Consider the following 12,165-nt stretch of genomic DNA (forward strand, 5'->3'; position numbering starts at 1 on the left):
ATAGTTCTTGCGCAAGAAGCACTGATTTCTTACATTAGAATGTCAGTGTTCTTGCATAAGAACTCATGGTCAGTGTAGACAGGTGAAAATCTTGCTAATGTAGATGCAGCCAGACTGCAGGGGACTCAGGGAGAGTAATAGCGATCAAAGACAATTCTCCCCACTCCCGTCAAGGGAGCAGTCTCCGGCACCGTCCCCATCCTATTCACAACCACAATATGGACATGGGAGATGGATTGTGACTAGAGGAATGCATGCTCCTTGCAGCATTCATCTCCCACCTCATCTCAGCAGGGGCAGCGCTATGCACCACGCCCATATCACCTCAGTGCATCCGAGGTGACATCCAAGGGAGGAGTGATAGCTCAGTGGTTTGACCATTAGCCTGCTAAACCCAGGGTTGTGAGTTCAATCCTTGAGGGGGTCATCTAGGGTAAATCTGTCAGGGATAGTACTTGGTCCTGCTGTGAGGGCAGGGGACTGGAATCAATTACCTCTCAAGGTATCTTCCAGCTCTATGAGATAGTATATATTGTATTATATCTACTGCATTGAGCACCCTGGGATTATCAGTACCCCATCCTCACAGAAAAGGCTACTATCAGCTTCAGCATCCTACACTATGGGATCCATGCAGACTTGGAAAAGGAGGACAATCAATTATCAGATGATCACAATGATTTTCAGCTGGTGCAGTCACAAGACAGCCCCCTTTTCCATAGCCCCTGAGGATGAACATACTACAGCAGACCTGAAACAATACCAAGACCTTTTTAAGAGGGTTGCTACCTCCCAAGAAATAAAATTACAGGAGGTTAAGGAGAATATTCTCCTAAGGAATATTCACCCATCATGCAAGGGCAGAATCGCATTGCCCATAGATGAAGCCAATTTGGGAAAGTGTACTTCTCTGTCACCCTGCAACTTAGGATAGCCAACTAATCAGCACACCTGGTCAACCATGACTTTGCAACTACTCCAAATTAGCGGACCTGGTGGAGCACTTACCAGACACCAAAAAGCCTATTCTCAGGGCAATTGTATGTGATGGTCACACATTTGCCTGCACAGCACTGCTTTCTGCAATTGATGTTGTGGATACAGCAGTGAGAACAACCGCTACAGTCGTCATTATGAGGAGAACATCATGGCTTCAGGTCGCGGAAGTCCCAAAAGAACTTCAATCTAAGGTGGAAGATCTCCCCTTAGACAAGCACATGCTTCTTGCGATCAACACAGATGAGATCCTTCACAACAGTAAAAACTCATGTAGCACACTGCGTACCCTAGGAATGTACACACCACCATACAAGCGCAGGTGTTATACCCCCTACAATAAAAACAGGGACTCATACTATGATCATACTTAATATAGACCATACGAGTACAATTGCTCTAGATAGCGCACCCAGAGGAACTGCAAACAGCAACCACGCTCTTCTGGTGGTCAGGCCCGGAAGCAGCAAATTTGAAACTTTGGTCAAGAGCATGCCCAACCTTCCTGACCATCCAATGCAACAAAGCCAGAAACATCTATTTGACCACAGATTACACCCATTCCTTCATCAGTGGGCCTTCATAACATCCAAACAGTGGGTCATAGAAATCATCTGTACGGGATACTCAATTCTATTCACCTCCTCCCTCATACCCTTTCCCCTACCCCATCCTTCTCCAGGAACCCCTCTCACAAGATACCCCTCAAACAAGAAATCAACCAGCTTCTCCATCTAGGGGCCATAGAGTCAGTACCTGAACCATACTGTGAAGGGGGTTCTACTCCACCTATTTCCTAACCCAGGGAAATGTACAGGGGCTGGAGACCAATCCTAGACCTCCGCAAATTAAACAAGTTCCTGCAAAAGCAGCGATTCAAGATGGTCAAACTGGCTTCAATCATACCAGCGCTGGACAGAATCTCTCTGGTGGTGGACATCCCCCAGCAATCTTCTCGAGGGGGTGCCCTTCTTTCAACCAGAACCATCAGTTTAAATCACAACTGATGCCTCACTCATGGGGTGGAGAGCACATGTATAGCACCAAACAGTGCAAGGCAAATGGCTACCACATGAAGCACTACTCCATATCAAACTTCTAGAGCTCAGAGTGGTCAGGAATGCATATGAGCACTTTACCTCATCCATCACCAACAGAACCGTCCGTTATTCTACAGAAAACACATCTACCATGTTCTATATAAACAGACAGGGAGGAGCATGTTCCTGATCTCTCTGTGCAGAAGCAGTCTGCCTCTGGAACTGGTGCTTCCAACATGGGGTCACACTAAAAGCAGCATACTTACCAGTGGTGAACAATACCATGGCAGACGCTCTGAGCCACAACTTCGCCATTGATCACGAGTGAGAACTCCATCCACAAGTGTTAGATTCCATCTTTCACAGGTATCGAACAACAGATCTTTTTTCCATTGTGAAGAACGCGAAATGCCCTCACTTTTGCTCCCAGGCAGGACTGGAGAAGGGATCCAGGGGAGATGCATTCCTAATCCCATGGGATGAACCGATTTACTATGCCTTCCCGCCAATACCACTGATCCCCAGAATCCTGTGCAAGAGCCGTCAGGATGCAGCCCAGGTCATCCTAGTGGCCCCATCCTGGTCCAGACAGACCTGGTTCCCATATCTACAGCACATGTCCATCAAACCATCCCACACGCTCCCTCAGCAGCACAGTCTCATCTTTCAGAACGCTGGCAAGTTACTGCACCCAGATCCACTCACCCATCATCCCAATGCCTGGCTCCTGTCTGGTTTTGAGGTGCGGAAGTCGCCTGCTTGGAACAAGAAAACATCCTCATGCATATCAGGAGACCAACCACTAGAACAGCTTACCAGCAAAAATGGAAACGCTTCACATCTTGGTGTCGTCAAAGACAACTCAGTCCAGACAAATCGCCGATCCACACGATGCTTGACTACTTAAACGCCTTCAAGAATGAAGGCCTATCAATGTCTTCCATAAAAATACACTTGTTAGCCGTTATGGCCTTTCACAACCGAATAGAAGGGTCATCCGTGTTTGCACATCCTGTGACGAAAAGATTCATTAAGAGCCTTCAGAATCTCTACCTACGTCATAGAGCACCCACGCCCTCCTGTGATCTGAATTTGGTTTTGGAGACCCTTATGAGGCTCTCCTTTGAACCCATGGCCACATGCTCCTCACAATGAAGGTGCTTTTTCTGGTGGCAATCATGTCTGGGTGAGTTAGGAGTCCTAATGGTGGGCCCACCATACACGGTCTTCGCTAAAGATAAAGTGACTTTGAGACCCCCATTCAGCCTTTATACTGAAAGTTAACACCTGCTTTCATATTAATGAACCTTACCTATGTTCTTTCCAAAGCCACATACATCGGCAACACATGCCATGCTTCACACCCTCGATATCACGACAGAACGCAGATGTTTTGCAAATCCCCACGCCTCTTTGTTTCTGTTGCGAACTACTCCTGGGGCAACCCAAGTTCCACACAACACATTTCCAAGTTAATAACAAGCTGCATCCTCCAGTGACACTCCCTTGGTATCAAACCACTAAAGACAGCCCCAAGGGTACACTCCACCCATGCTACAGCAACATCCATGGCATTCCTTAAGGGGATGTCCCTCAAAGACATTTATCGGGCAGCCACATGGTCATCGGACCACACATTCTCAAAACATTATGCCATCATGTCTCAATTGGCGGCTGACACATCATGGCTAAGGCGGTTCTATTTGCTGTTACGAAGCAGTGACTCCGAGTCCCACCGGACACAGCGAGTACTGCTTCGTAGTCACCTACAGTGGATCACCCACGGGGACATCATCCAAAAAAGAAAAGGAAGTTACTCATCTTGTGCAGTAATGACTGTTCTTTGAGGTGTGTGTCTCCATGGGTGCTCCACGACCCTCCCTTCCTCCCATCTACTCGGAGTCCAATTGCTCTGCAGTAGAAGAGAAACTGAGGGGAGGGAGTCAGGCCACATTCAACTGTCAAACTGCCAGCAGCGCGAGAGGCTCACTGCACATGCACGGCTCGACTGCTAACTCCTATGAAAAAGTACCTGATTGTCCGGCTCCAGGGAAGACCCATCACATACAGTGGGACACCCATGGGGGGGGGGACAGCTCGAAGAACAGTTGTTACTGCACAAGGTGAGTAACTTCCTTTTATTCTGCACATGGATGGAAAAACTTAGAGGAAACATTGCCCCAGACACTTAGCCACTCAGTACAGAAATTCTATGTCTGTTATCCCCAAGGAAACAGTGTACACACCAGTTCTTCTTCGAGAGATCCCCATGGATGCTCCACACTTGATCTTGATGCCATCCTGGCACCTGGATAAGAGATTTTGCAGCAGTCCCTGCCAGGCCATGCATGAGCGGTGCCAAACCACCATGCACTGGATTCTCAGCATGGTGCACATCTAAGGGACAGGACCCAACCTTGATACCCCTGTCCTTTATCCTTTATTACCTACTCACCTTGAAACAATTATCGCTCTCCTTTAGTTCCATTAAAGTACACTTAGCTGCCATAATGGCTTTCCATTGGAAAATTGATGGTCATTCTGTGTTTACTTACCCTATCACCAAAAGTTTCCTTAAGGGATTGTATCTCTCACATCCTGACATTATACAACCGGTACCTACCTGGGATCTCAGACTAATGCTGCGAGCCTTGATCAGGCGGCCTTCGAGCCCCTCACCTCATGCTCCCTTTCGCAACTTTCTATGAAGGTTGCCTACCTGGTTGCTGTCACATCTACACGTCGTGTGGGTGACATAGACACTCTCATGGCTGAACCACCTTTTACTGTATTCCACAGTGATACGGTTACCCTGCACACACATCCAAAATACCTACCTAAGGTTCCGTCATCATTTCATATAAACAAAACTGTAAACCTATCTGCGTTCTTCCCGAAGCTCCACCCAAACTCCTTTGAGTCTGCCATGCACACCCTTGATGTTCGCCATGTGCTGTCCTTTTACCTAGAGAGAACTAGATCCTTCACACTTCAGACAAACTCCTCGCCTATTCCTCGCCTTCGCTGAGCGAGTGAAGGGTCATCCCATATGGAAATAGAGGTTGTTGAAATGGATTACGGACTGCATAAGAACCGCTTACAAACCACCATTACACCTGACAGCTCACTCTACCAGGGCTGTATCTACCTCCACAGCATACCAATGCCATGTGCCATTAACAGACATTTGAAGGGCAGCCCTTTGGCATCGCAACTTACCTTTGCCAAGCACAATGCACTTTCCCACACAGTTGATACTGCAATGGGCTCAGCAGTACTATCATCTGCCTACCGTAATATTCCAAAGCCCCGCCAACAAGGGGCAAAACTGCTTGTTAGTCACCAAGCGTGGAATATCCACAGGGACCTCTCGAAGGAGAAACTAAGGTTACTCACCTTGTGCAGTAACTGGAGTTCTTCGAGATGGTGTCCCCGTGGATGCTTCATGACCCACCCTCCTCGCCTCTGCTTTGGACCTGGGGTCTCTGGGGTGGAGAAGGAACTGGAGGGTGCGGGCCGCACATGTGCAGTGCTGACTAGCTCGGTGCGCACTGGTTCGCACTGCACATGTGCGGTCCAGCAGGGACTGCTGCAAAATCTCCAATCCAGGCACTGGGACGGCACCAAGACCAAGCGTGGAACATCCATGGGGACACCATCTCGAAGAACTCCAGTTACTGCACAAGGTGAGTAATCTTCGTTTTGTATGAGTCAATGCAGGATCAGCACCTTGCTTAATACCATAACATTGAGATATCGTAAAAACAACAAGTTTATTAGCAGAGTCAAGAGACAGTGAGTAAGGATAATGGAAACTAAAGGTTATATATAAAACAAAAGTCATAACATGTTTTCTGCAGATTAAACTGTAAAGTAGATTATCTTATCCTAAATGCAGCATTACAAAACAGACTGGTTGTGATTTCTTTTTTATGAATGTAAACACACTGCCCATTTACTTCCTAGATTGGGGAGGACAGGGTTTTTTTCTTTGTTGTCCAAGGAAAACTTTAAAGTGTGTGTTAAAATAAATTTCCCCTTTTCCTCTGTGGACCTAAGCCTGGCTCAGTCCCAACTTGTGCCGGTCCAGGACCTACCCCAACTGGAGCTCTGCATTTAAAGTGTATTAGCAGCTGAGCAGCCTGGCTCAGTTCTGGCTCATGCCGGGTCCGGGAGCTCAGACCACCCTCAGGCAGGGCCTGCTGCCATGCTGTGCTGCTGCCTCTGTATCAGAGGCAGCAGCGTGGGGTGGCAGGCAGTTGGTTTTTAAACTGTCTTACCTCATGGACTAGCTCCCTCCTGGCACCATGCGCTGTGCCTCTGATAGAGAAGCAGCAGCACAGGGTGGCAGGGGGCTCCCAAGGAGTGGGGCTGGAGTGCACTGGCTGCCAGCTCCATCCCAGGGGACTATAAAATAGTCAACTAACCAAAAAGAATTCACGAGGTTAATAAATTATTCCATTAACTGATCCCTAATACAGAGAGACAGGTGAATAAAAATCCATTGTCTGACTGTAATTCTGGCTGTTAATTAAACCTCCCATGCTATTCTTTAATAAACTGGAATGTACGCATGATATCAGAATGAGAGTATTATTGTAGCCTGTCTGTCCCACCCCACTTCCCAGCCTGTTTGCACTGAGGGATTGTTGGATTGCAAAACTCTACATGTAGTATCATTCAAACAGCAAATAATTTGATTTTGATGCTGTTTGTTTATTCATTAAATTCACTTAGCTTGGATACCATAGTCTAGATACCTTAGTTAGTTTCACTCCTTGCTTATCACTCTGATTCTTCTTCTCCTGTAGTCATCCAAGTCTTGCCTGTGAAGCTGCCTCTGTCATAAAGCAAAAACAAGTGGTAGTCTCCAATCATGACACTTCCTGGAAATTGCAGTTTAGTCCAGAATACACTCAGGCTTTCCAGCGATTTATTGTTTTGCAGTCTAAAAACAAAACCCAAGCAGCTCTGTCTCTGTCCACCCTTCATGGCTGCTTTATATTTTTTAAACTTGCCATTAAACTGGTATACAGCAGCAAAAACAGGAGCAGCAATGAACAAAGAATAGCATAAAACTAGAATCAGAAGTGATTAGAACTTGTGGCCCTTGGTAATGTGGGAAGGTCTAATACCAGTAATGTTCTGATAGAAAAAGTATAGACTGGAGGGCCAGAGTCAAGCAGTTACATCCATCTATTTAAAACTACTTGATTTTCATCTCATTTCTTTAAGTCCATGCTCCAGTTGTTCTAGGGAAGCTACCGTACCATTCAGATCAGAATCTGAGAATTGGTGCACTAGAAGCACGTCAGCACGTCTCAAAGAACTTTACAAAGAAGGACAATATTATTTTCTGCATTTTATGGGTAGGGAAACTGAGGCACAGAGGTGAAAAGACTTGTCCAAGGACAACCTGCAAGCCAGTGGCAGAGCAGGGGATAGAAGCCAGGTCTCCTAAGTCCCACTCCCATGCTCTGTTCTCTGGGAACCACCAGCATAACATATATTGGGTTAGACTTTTCTGCACTGCCAGGAAACCTAAATCTTCCCCACAAAAAACTATGCTCACTGAAATGTTTAAAAATAAATATATATAAAGTTAGCATTTATTAGCTAGTCTTCAAACGTTATTTGTTCTCTCTGTACTCTACAATACTTTTCTCCCCCGGCCCTTAATATTTTAGACCCATCAGTTACTTTTGATACCTCCTTTAAGGCCTGCATACCTCTGAGTTTCCTTGCTTCATTGGTTTCACGAGGCTAGGTCTAGACTACAAGTTTTTGTCAGAAAAAGCTATGCAAAAGGCGGTCCGCAAAACCCTCTCTTTTGGAAGCCCCCTTCTTCCTCATGGAAGGAGGAATACAGGGGCTTCCGAAAGAGCACGTTTGCACTTCCGCAAAAAAAAGCAGAAGTGCAAATGCGTTCCCTGGACGCAGCAGGGTTTTTTCAGGATACCTCTGGAATCCCGAAAAAAAACCTGCAATGTAGTCTGAGCTGCAAGACTATTGATGGGTAGTATCTGCCTTAAGTATTACTCCTTAGGGACTACTGAGATAAAAGAGTGTTTGGAATCTGCCAATGGTTAATGTATAAGATTTGTTTTCCTTAGTGTACTCCCATTCAGAGCACTGATACACATTATTAAATATGTGCAACTTGGGGGAAGTCTTTCTGGAAAACTCCACTGCAAATTCAGTGCAGCAGACCATGGAAGAATTAACTAGGAGGTCTTGTATAAATACAAAACTAGGCAAAAATTGCATAGGAATGGATGTTGCATGTTCTAATAAGGCAATGATGGACAGTGAAAATATGAACACAGAGAATCAGTATCTTATCTATTATAAATAAGCTACAAGATAATAGAATATTTTTAGTAATCATACAGGTTAAGAATAAAAATAATGAAATATTTATCGTTAAGCTAGGTCTGTAGCTTTCCTGCTTGATACGGATTTATTCCAGCTCTAAAAAGCTACAATTATTAGCGAATAGTAGTTTTAAAGTGGATTTTCATTATGCAATTTGTTCTTAAATCCTTTTTTGATCTCTGGGAACAGGATTTCATGTTTATACTTGTTAGGATAACTGCCCTCTGGTTTGACAATTACCCATTTAAAGAACCCAGCCCTGAGATCGGTAGCAAGAAAGAAATGAACATGCTGCTGGGGATGGGCCAGAGTTGGTGAAAAATCAAAGCTAATGTTTAAAGTTCTGAAGCAAGAAATGCAGATAACCTGCTGAAACCAAGATTTTAATATATGATCAAAAGCTTCAGAGGGGTACCCATGTTTGTCTGTAACTGGAAAAACTTTAAAAAAACAATGAATAGTTTTGCAGCACCTTAGAGAATAACAAAACATGTAGAGCAGTGGTCACCAACCAATAGATTGGGATGTACCAGTAGATCTTGGAGCCTCTGGCAGGTGATCCTGACTGGTTTGGCCAGGCAGCAATCAAGGACTGGCACTTCAGTTGCCCTTCCACCCACTGTCATGTTACTCCTGCCCTCTGCCTAGGAGCTGTCTCCCCGGGAGCCTCCAGCTTGCTGTGCAGGGTGTGTGTGAGTCCTAACCCTGAACCCCCTCCTGCACCAGACGTGAGTCCTGCACCCAAACTCCTTCCCAGAGTTTGCACCTGGCACCCCTCTTGGACCCCACTCCTCCACCCTGGGCTAAGGCCAGAGCCCCTCCCACACTCCAAACCTCTTGCCCAAGACCAGAGCCTACACCCCAACCCCCTATTCCAGTCTGGTTTAAGTGAATGAGGATGAGGGAGGAAGGGGGATGGAGTGAGCAGGGTGTTGCCTTGGAGAAGGGGTAGAGCAGGGGCAGGGCCTTAGAGAAGAGGTGGGAAGGAAGTGGGGCCAGGGTATTTGGCTTTAAGGTAGATCTTACATTGCACTTAAATTGAAAAAGTGACCTTGTGGTTAAAAAGGTTGGAGACCACTGATGTAGATGTTATCATGAGCTTCTTGGGCACAACCCACTCTTTCAGATGAATGGAGTTATTAAAGGCCCAGTTTCTAAATAAATAGGAGTGGAGGGCAAGGGGGGAGATAAGGGGAAAAAAGGGAACGTAATAGTCAAGAATAAACATACCGGCTGCGTGTAGACTGGCATGATTTTGCGCAAATACTTTTAACGGAAAAGTTTTTCCGTTAAAAGTATTTGCGCAAGAGAGCGTCTATACTGGCATGGGCCTTTGCACAAAAGATTTGCTTTTGCTCAAAAGCATCCGTGCCCAGTGTATACGCTCTCTTGCGCAAGAAAGCTCCGATGGCCATTTTAGCCATTGGGCTTTCTTGCACAAGAAATTAACTTGTCTGTCTACACTGACCCTTTTGCGCAAGAATACTTGTGCAAGAGGGCTTATCCCTGAGCGGGAGCGTCGGCATATTTGTGCAAGAACCACTGATTTTGTACAGTACAAAGTCAGTGTTCTTGCGCAAATACTCGCAGCCAGTGTAGACAGGTAGCAAGATTTTACGCAAAAGCAGATGCTTTTGCGCAAAATCTTGCCAGTCTAGACGCAGCCACCAAGTTATTTTAACCTTTCCTCATAGGTCAGGTTTTTCAAACCTTGTTATTTTGGTTGCTGTTTTCTGGACCCTACGCAATTTGTCCATATCTTTCCTGAAATGTGGCAGACAGAATGGGATGCAGTATTCTAACTAAGGCCTTACCAGTGCTGATTGAAGTAGGGCAATTATCTCCCATGTCTTACACAAAACTCTCTTTGTAATATCGGTCTTTTTCGTAAGTCTCAGAAGGGTAGCCATGTTAGTCTGTAACTTTAAAAACAACAAGTAGCCTTGGGGCACTTTAGAGACTAACAAAATAAATAGAATCATGCGCTTTTGTGGGTAAAACCATTGTTTATATTGAATTTGTGATCTGCTGTAAAACTTCCAGACCCTAGCCAAATAATCCCCACATTTTTAATTGTGAATTTGAATTTTTTCAACCTAAATTTAGTACTCTGCACTTGTCTATACTGAATTTCATCTTGTTGAATACATATTAATTTTCTAATTTGTCAGGGTCATTTTGAATTCTGATCCTGTCCTCTAAAGAGCAAGCAACCCCACCTAGCTCAGTGTCATCTGAAAATGTTATAAGTATACTTTCCAGTCCATTATACAAGTCACTAACGATAATATTGACTAGTACAACACCGAGGACTGACCCTTGTAGGGCTCCACTGGATACCTCCTCCCAATCTGAGAATGAACCATTGATAATTACTCTTTAGCTACATCTACACTGCGCATTGTTGCGCAAGAAGATATGCAAATGAGCCGCAGCAATGAATATCACTGCACCTCATTTGCATACCTAATGAGCCGCCATTTTTGAGGAAGGGGCTTTTGTGCAAGAAGGAACTGTTTACACTGCTCCTTGTGCAAAAAACCCCTCTTAAACAGGAGCCGTTCTTCCTAAAAATAAGCGGCCAAACGGCTCCTGCGCAAGAGGGTTTTTTTGCGCAAGCAGGAGCAGTGTAGACAGCTCCTTCTTGCGCAAAAGCCCCTTCTGCAAAATGGCGGCTCATTAGGTATGCGAATGAGGTGCGGCGATATTCATTGCCGCACCTCATTTGCATATCTTCTTGCTCAAAAATGCGCAGTGTAGAAGTAACCTTTGAGTATAGCCTTTCAGCCAGTTGTGCACCCCTCTTATAGTAACTTCCTCTAGACCTAATTTCTCTAGTTTGCTTATGAGAATTTCATGGGAGTGGGACTGTATCAAAAGGCTTAGTAAAATCAAGATATGTCACCTTGACTTCTTCTCCTGTTCCCTAAGCCAGTAACCCTGACAAATAACATTGTACTGTCTAAATGTAAGAGCAAAACTGAATTTCCAAGATTTTTAATATTTGTATGTTTTGGAGAAAACTACAGGTTGAATCTCTTAGTCCAGCACCCTTGGGACCCGACTGGTGCCAAACCAGAGAATTTGCCAAACCACGGGCAATATTGTCTAGCAGCATTACCAACACTTCCACTGCTTACTTGGCTCTTAGAAGACATTTAGAGGTAGATTAGAGCCAAATAAGAGCACAGAATACAGATAGCCAAGACTGGTGGCTGTAAACAAGCTTTATGGGACCACAGAAAACTTGGCCACACCCATCATAAGTGGACATGCAGATAACTAAAATCATGTCGGACCACGGATGTTGCAGAACCAGAGAGTACCAGACTAGAGAGATTCAACCTATACAGTGCTCTGAAATGTTTTTCTCCCCTACTTTATAGACAGGCATTCTTCCAACTTTAGTCCAAACTGACTTAATTTTTTTGCCTTGGAGTTTCTGTGGATTTTGAATACAGAATACTTGTGTTACTTTCGTGTCAATTACAATCAAAGACATTTTGAAAAGCTGTTTATAGTGGTTATTGTTTCAGCTAACTGATAAAGTTAAAAACAAAACATGAGTAACAGAACTGCAATATCATGTTTAAAATACAAAACCTTTATTATGAGAAGTCACTGCAGACTTAAGGCATATGTGGCCTAGCACCAAAGACACAAGCCTTAGGAAGGCCCTATCCATAACATTGCTGCCATCATGGCAAAAATCTCCCAAACAATTGCACAATTGCACTGAGGATTTATGGCTGGC

This window comes from Pelodiscus sinensis, chromosome 8, assembly GCF_049634645.1.
Source record: "Pelodiscus sinensis isolate JC-2024 chromosome 8, ASM4963464v1, whole genome shotgun sequence".
NCBI lineage: Eukaryota > Metazoa > Chordata > Testudines > Trionychidae > Pelodiscus > Pelodiscus sinensis.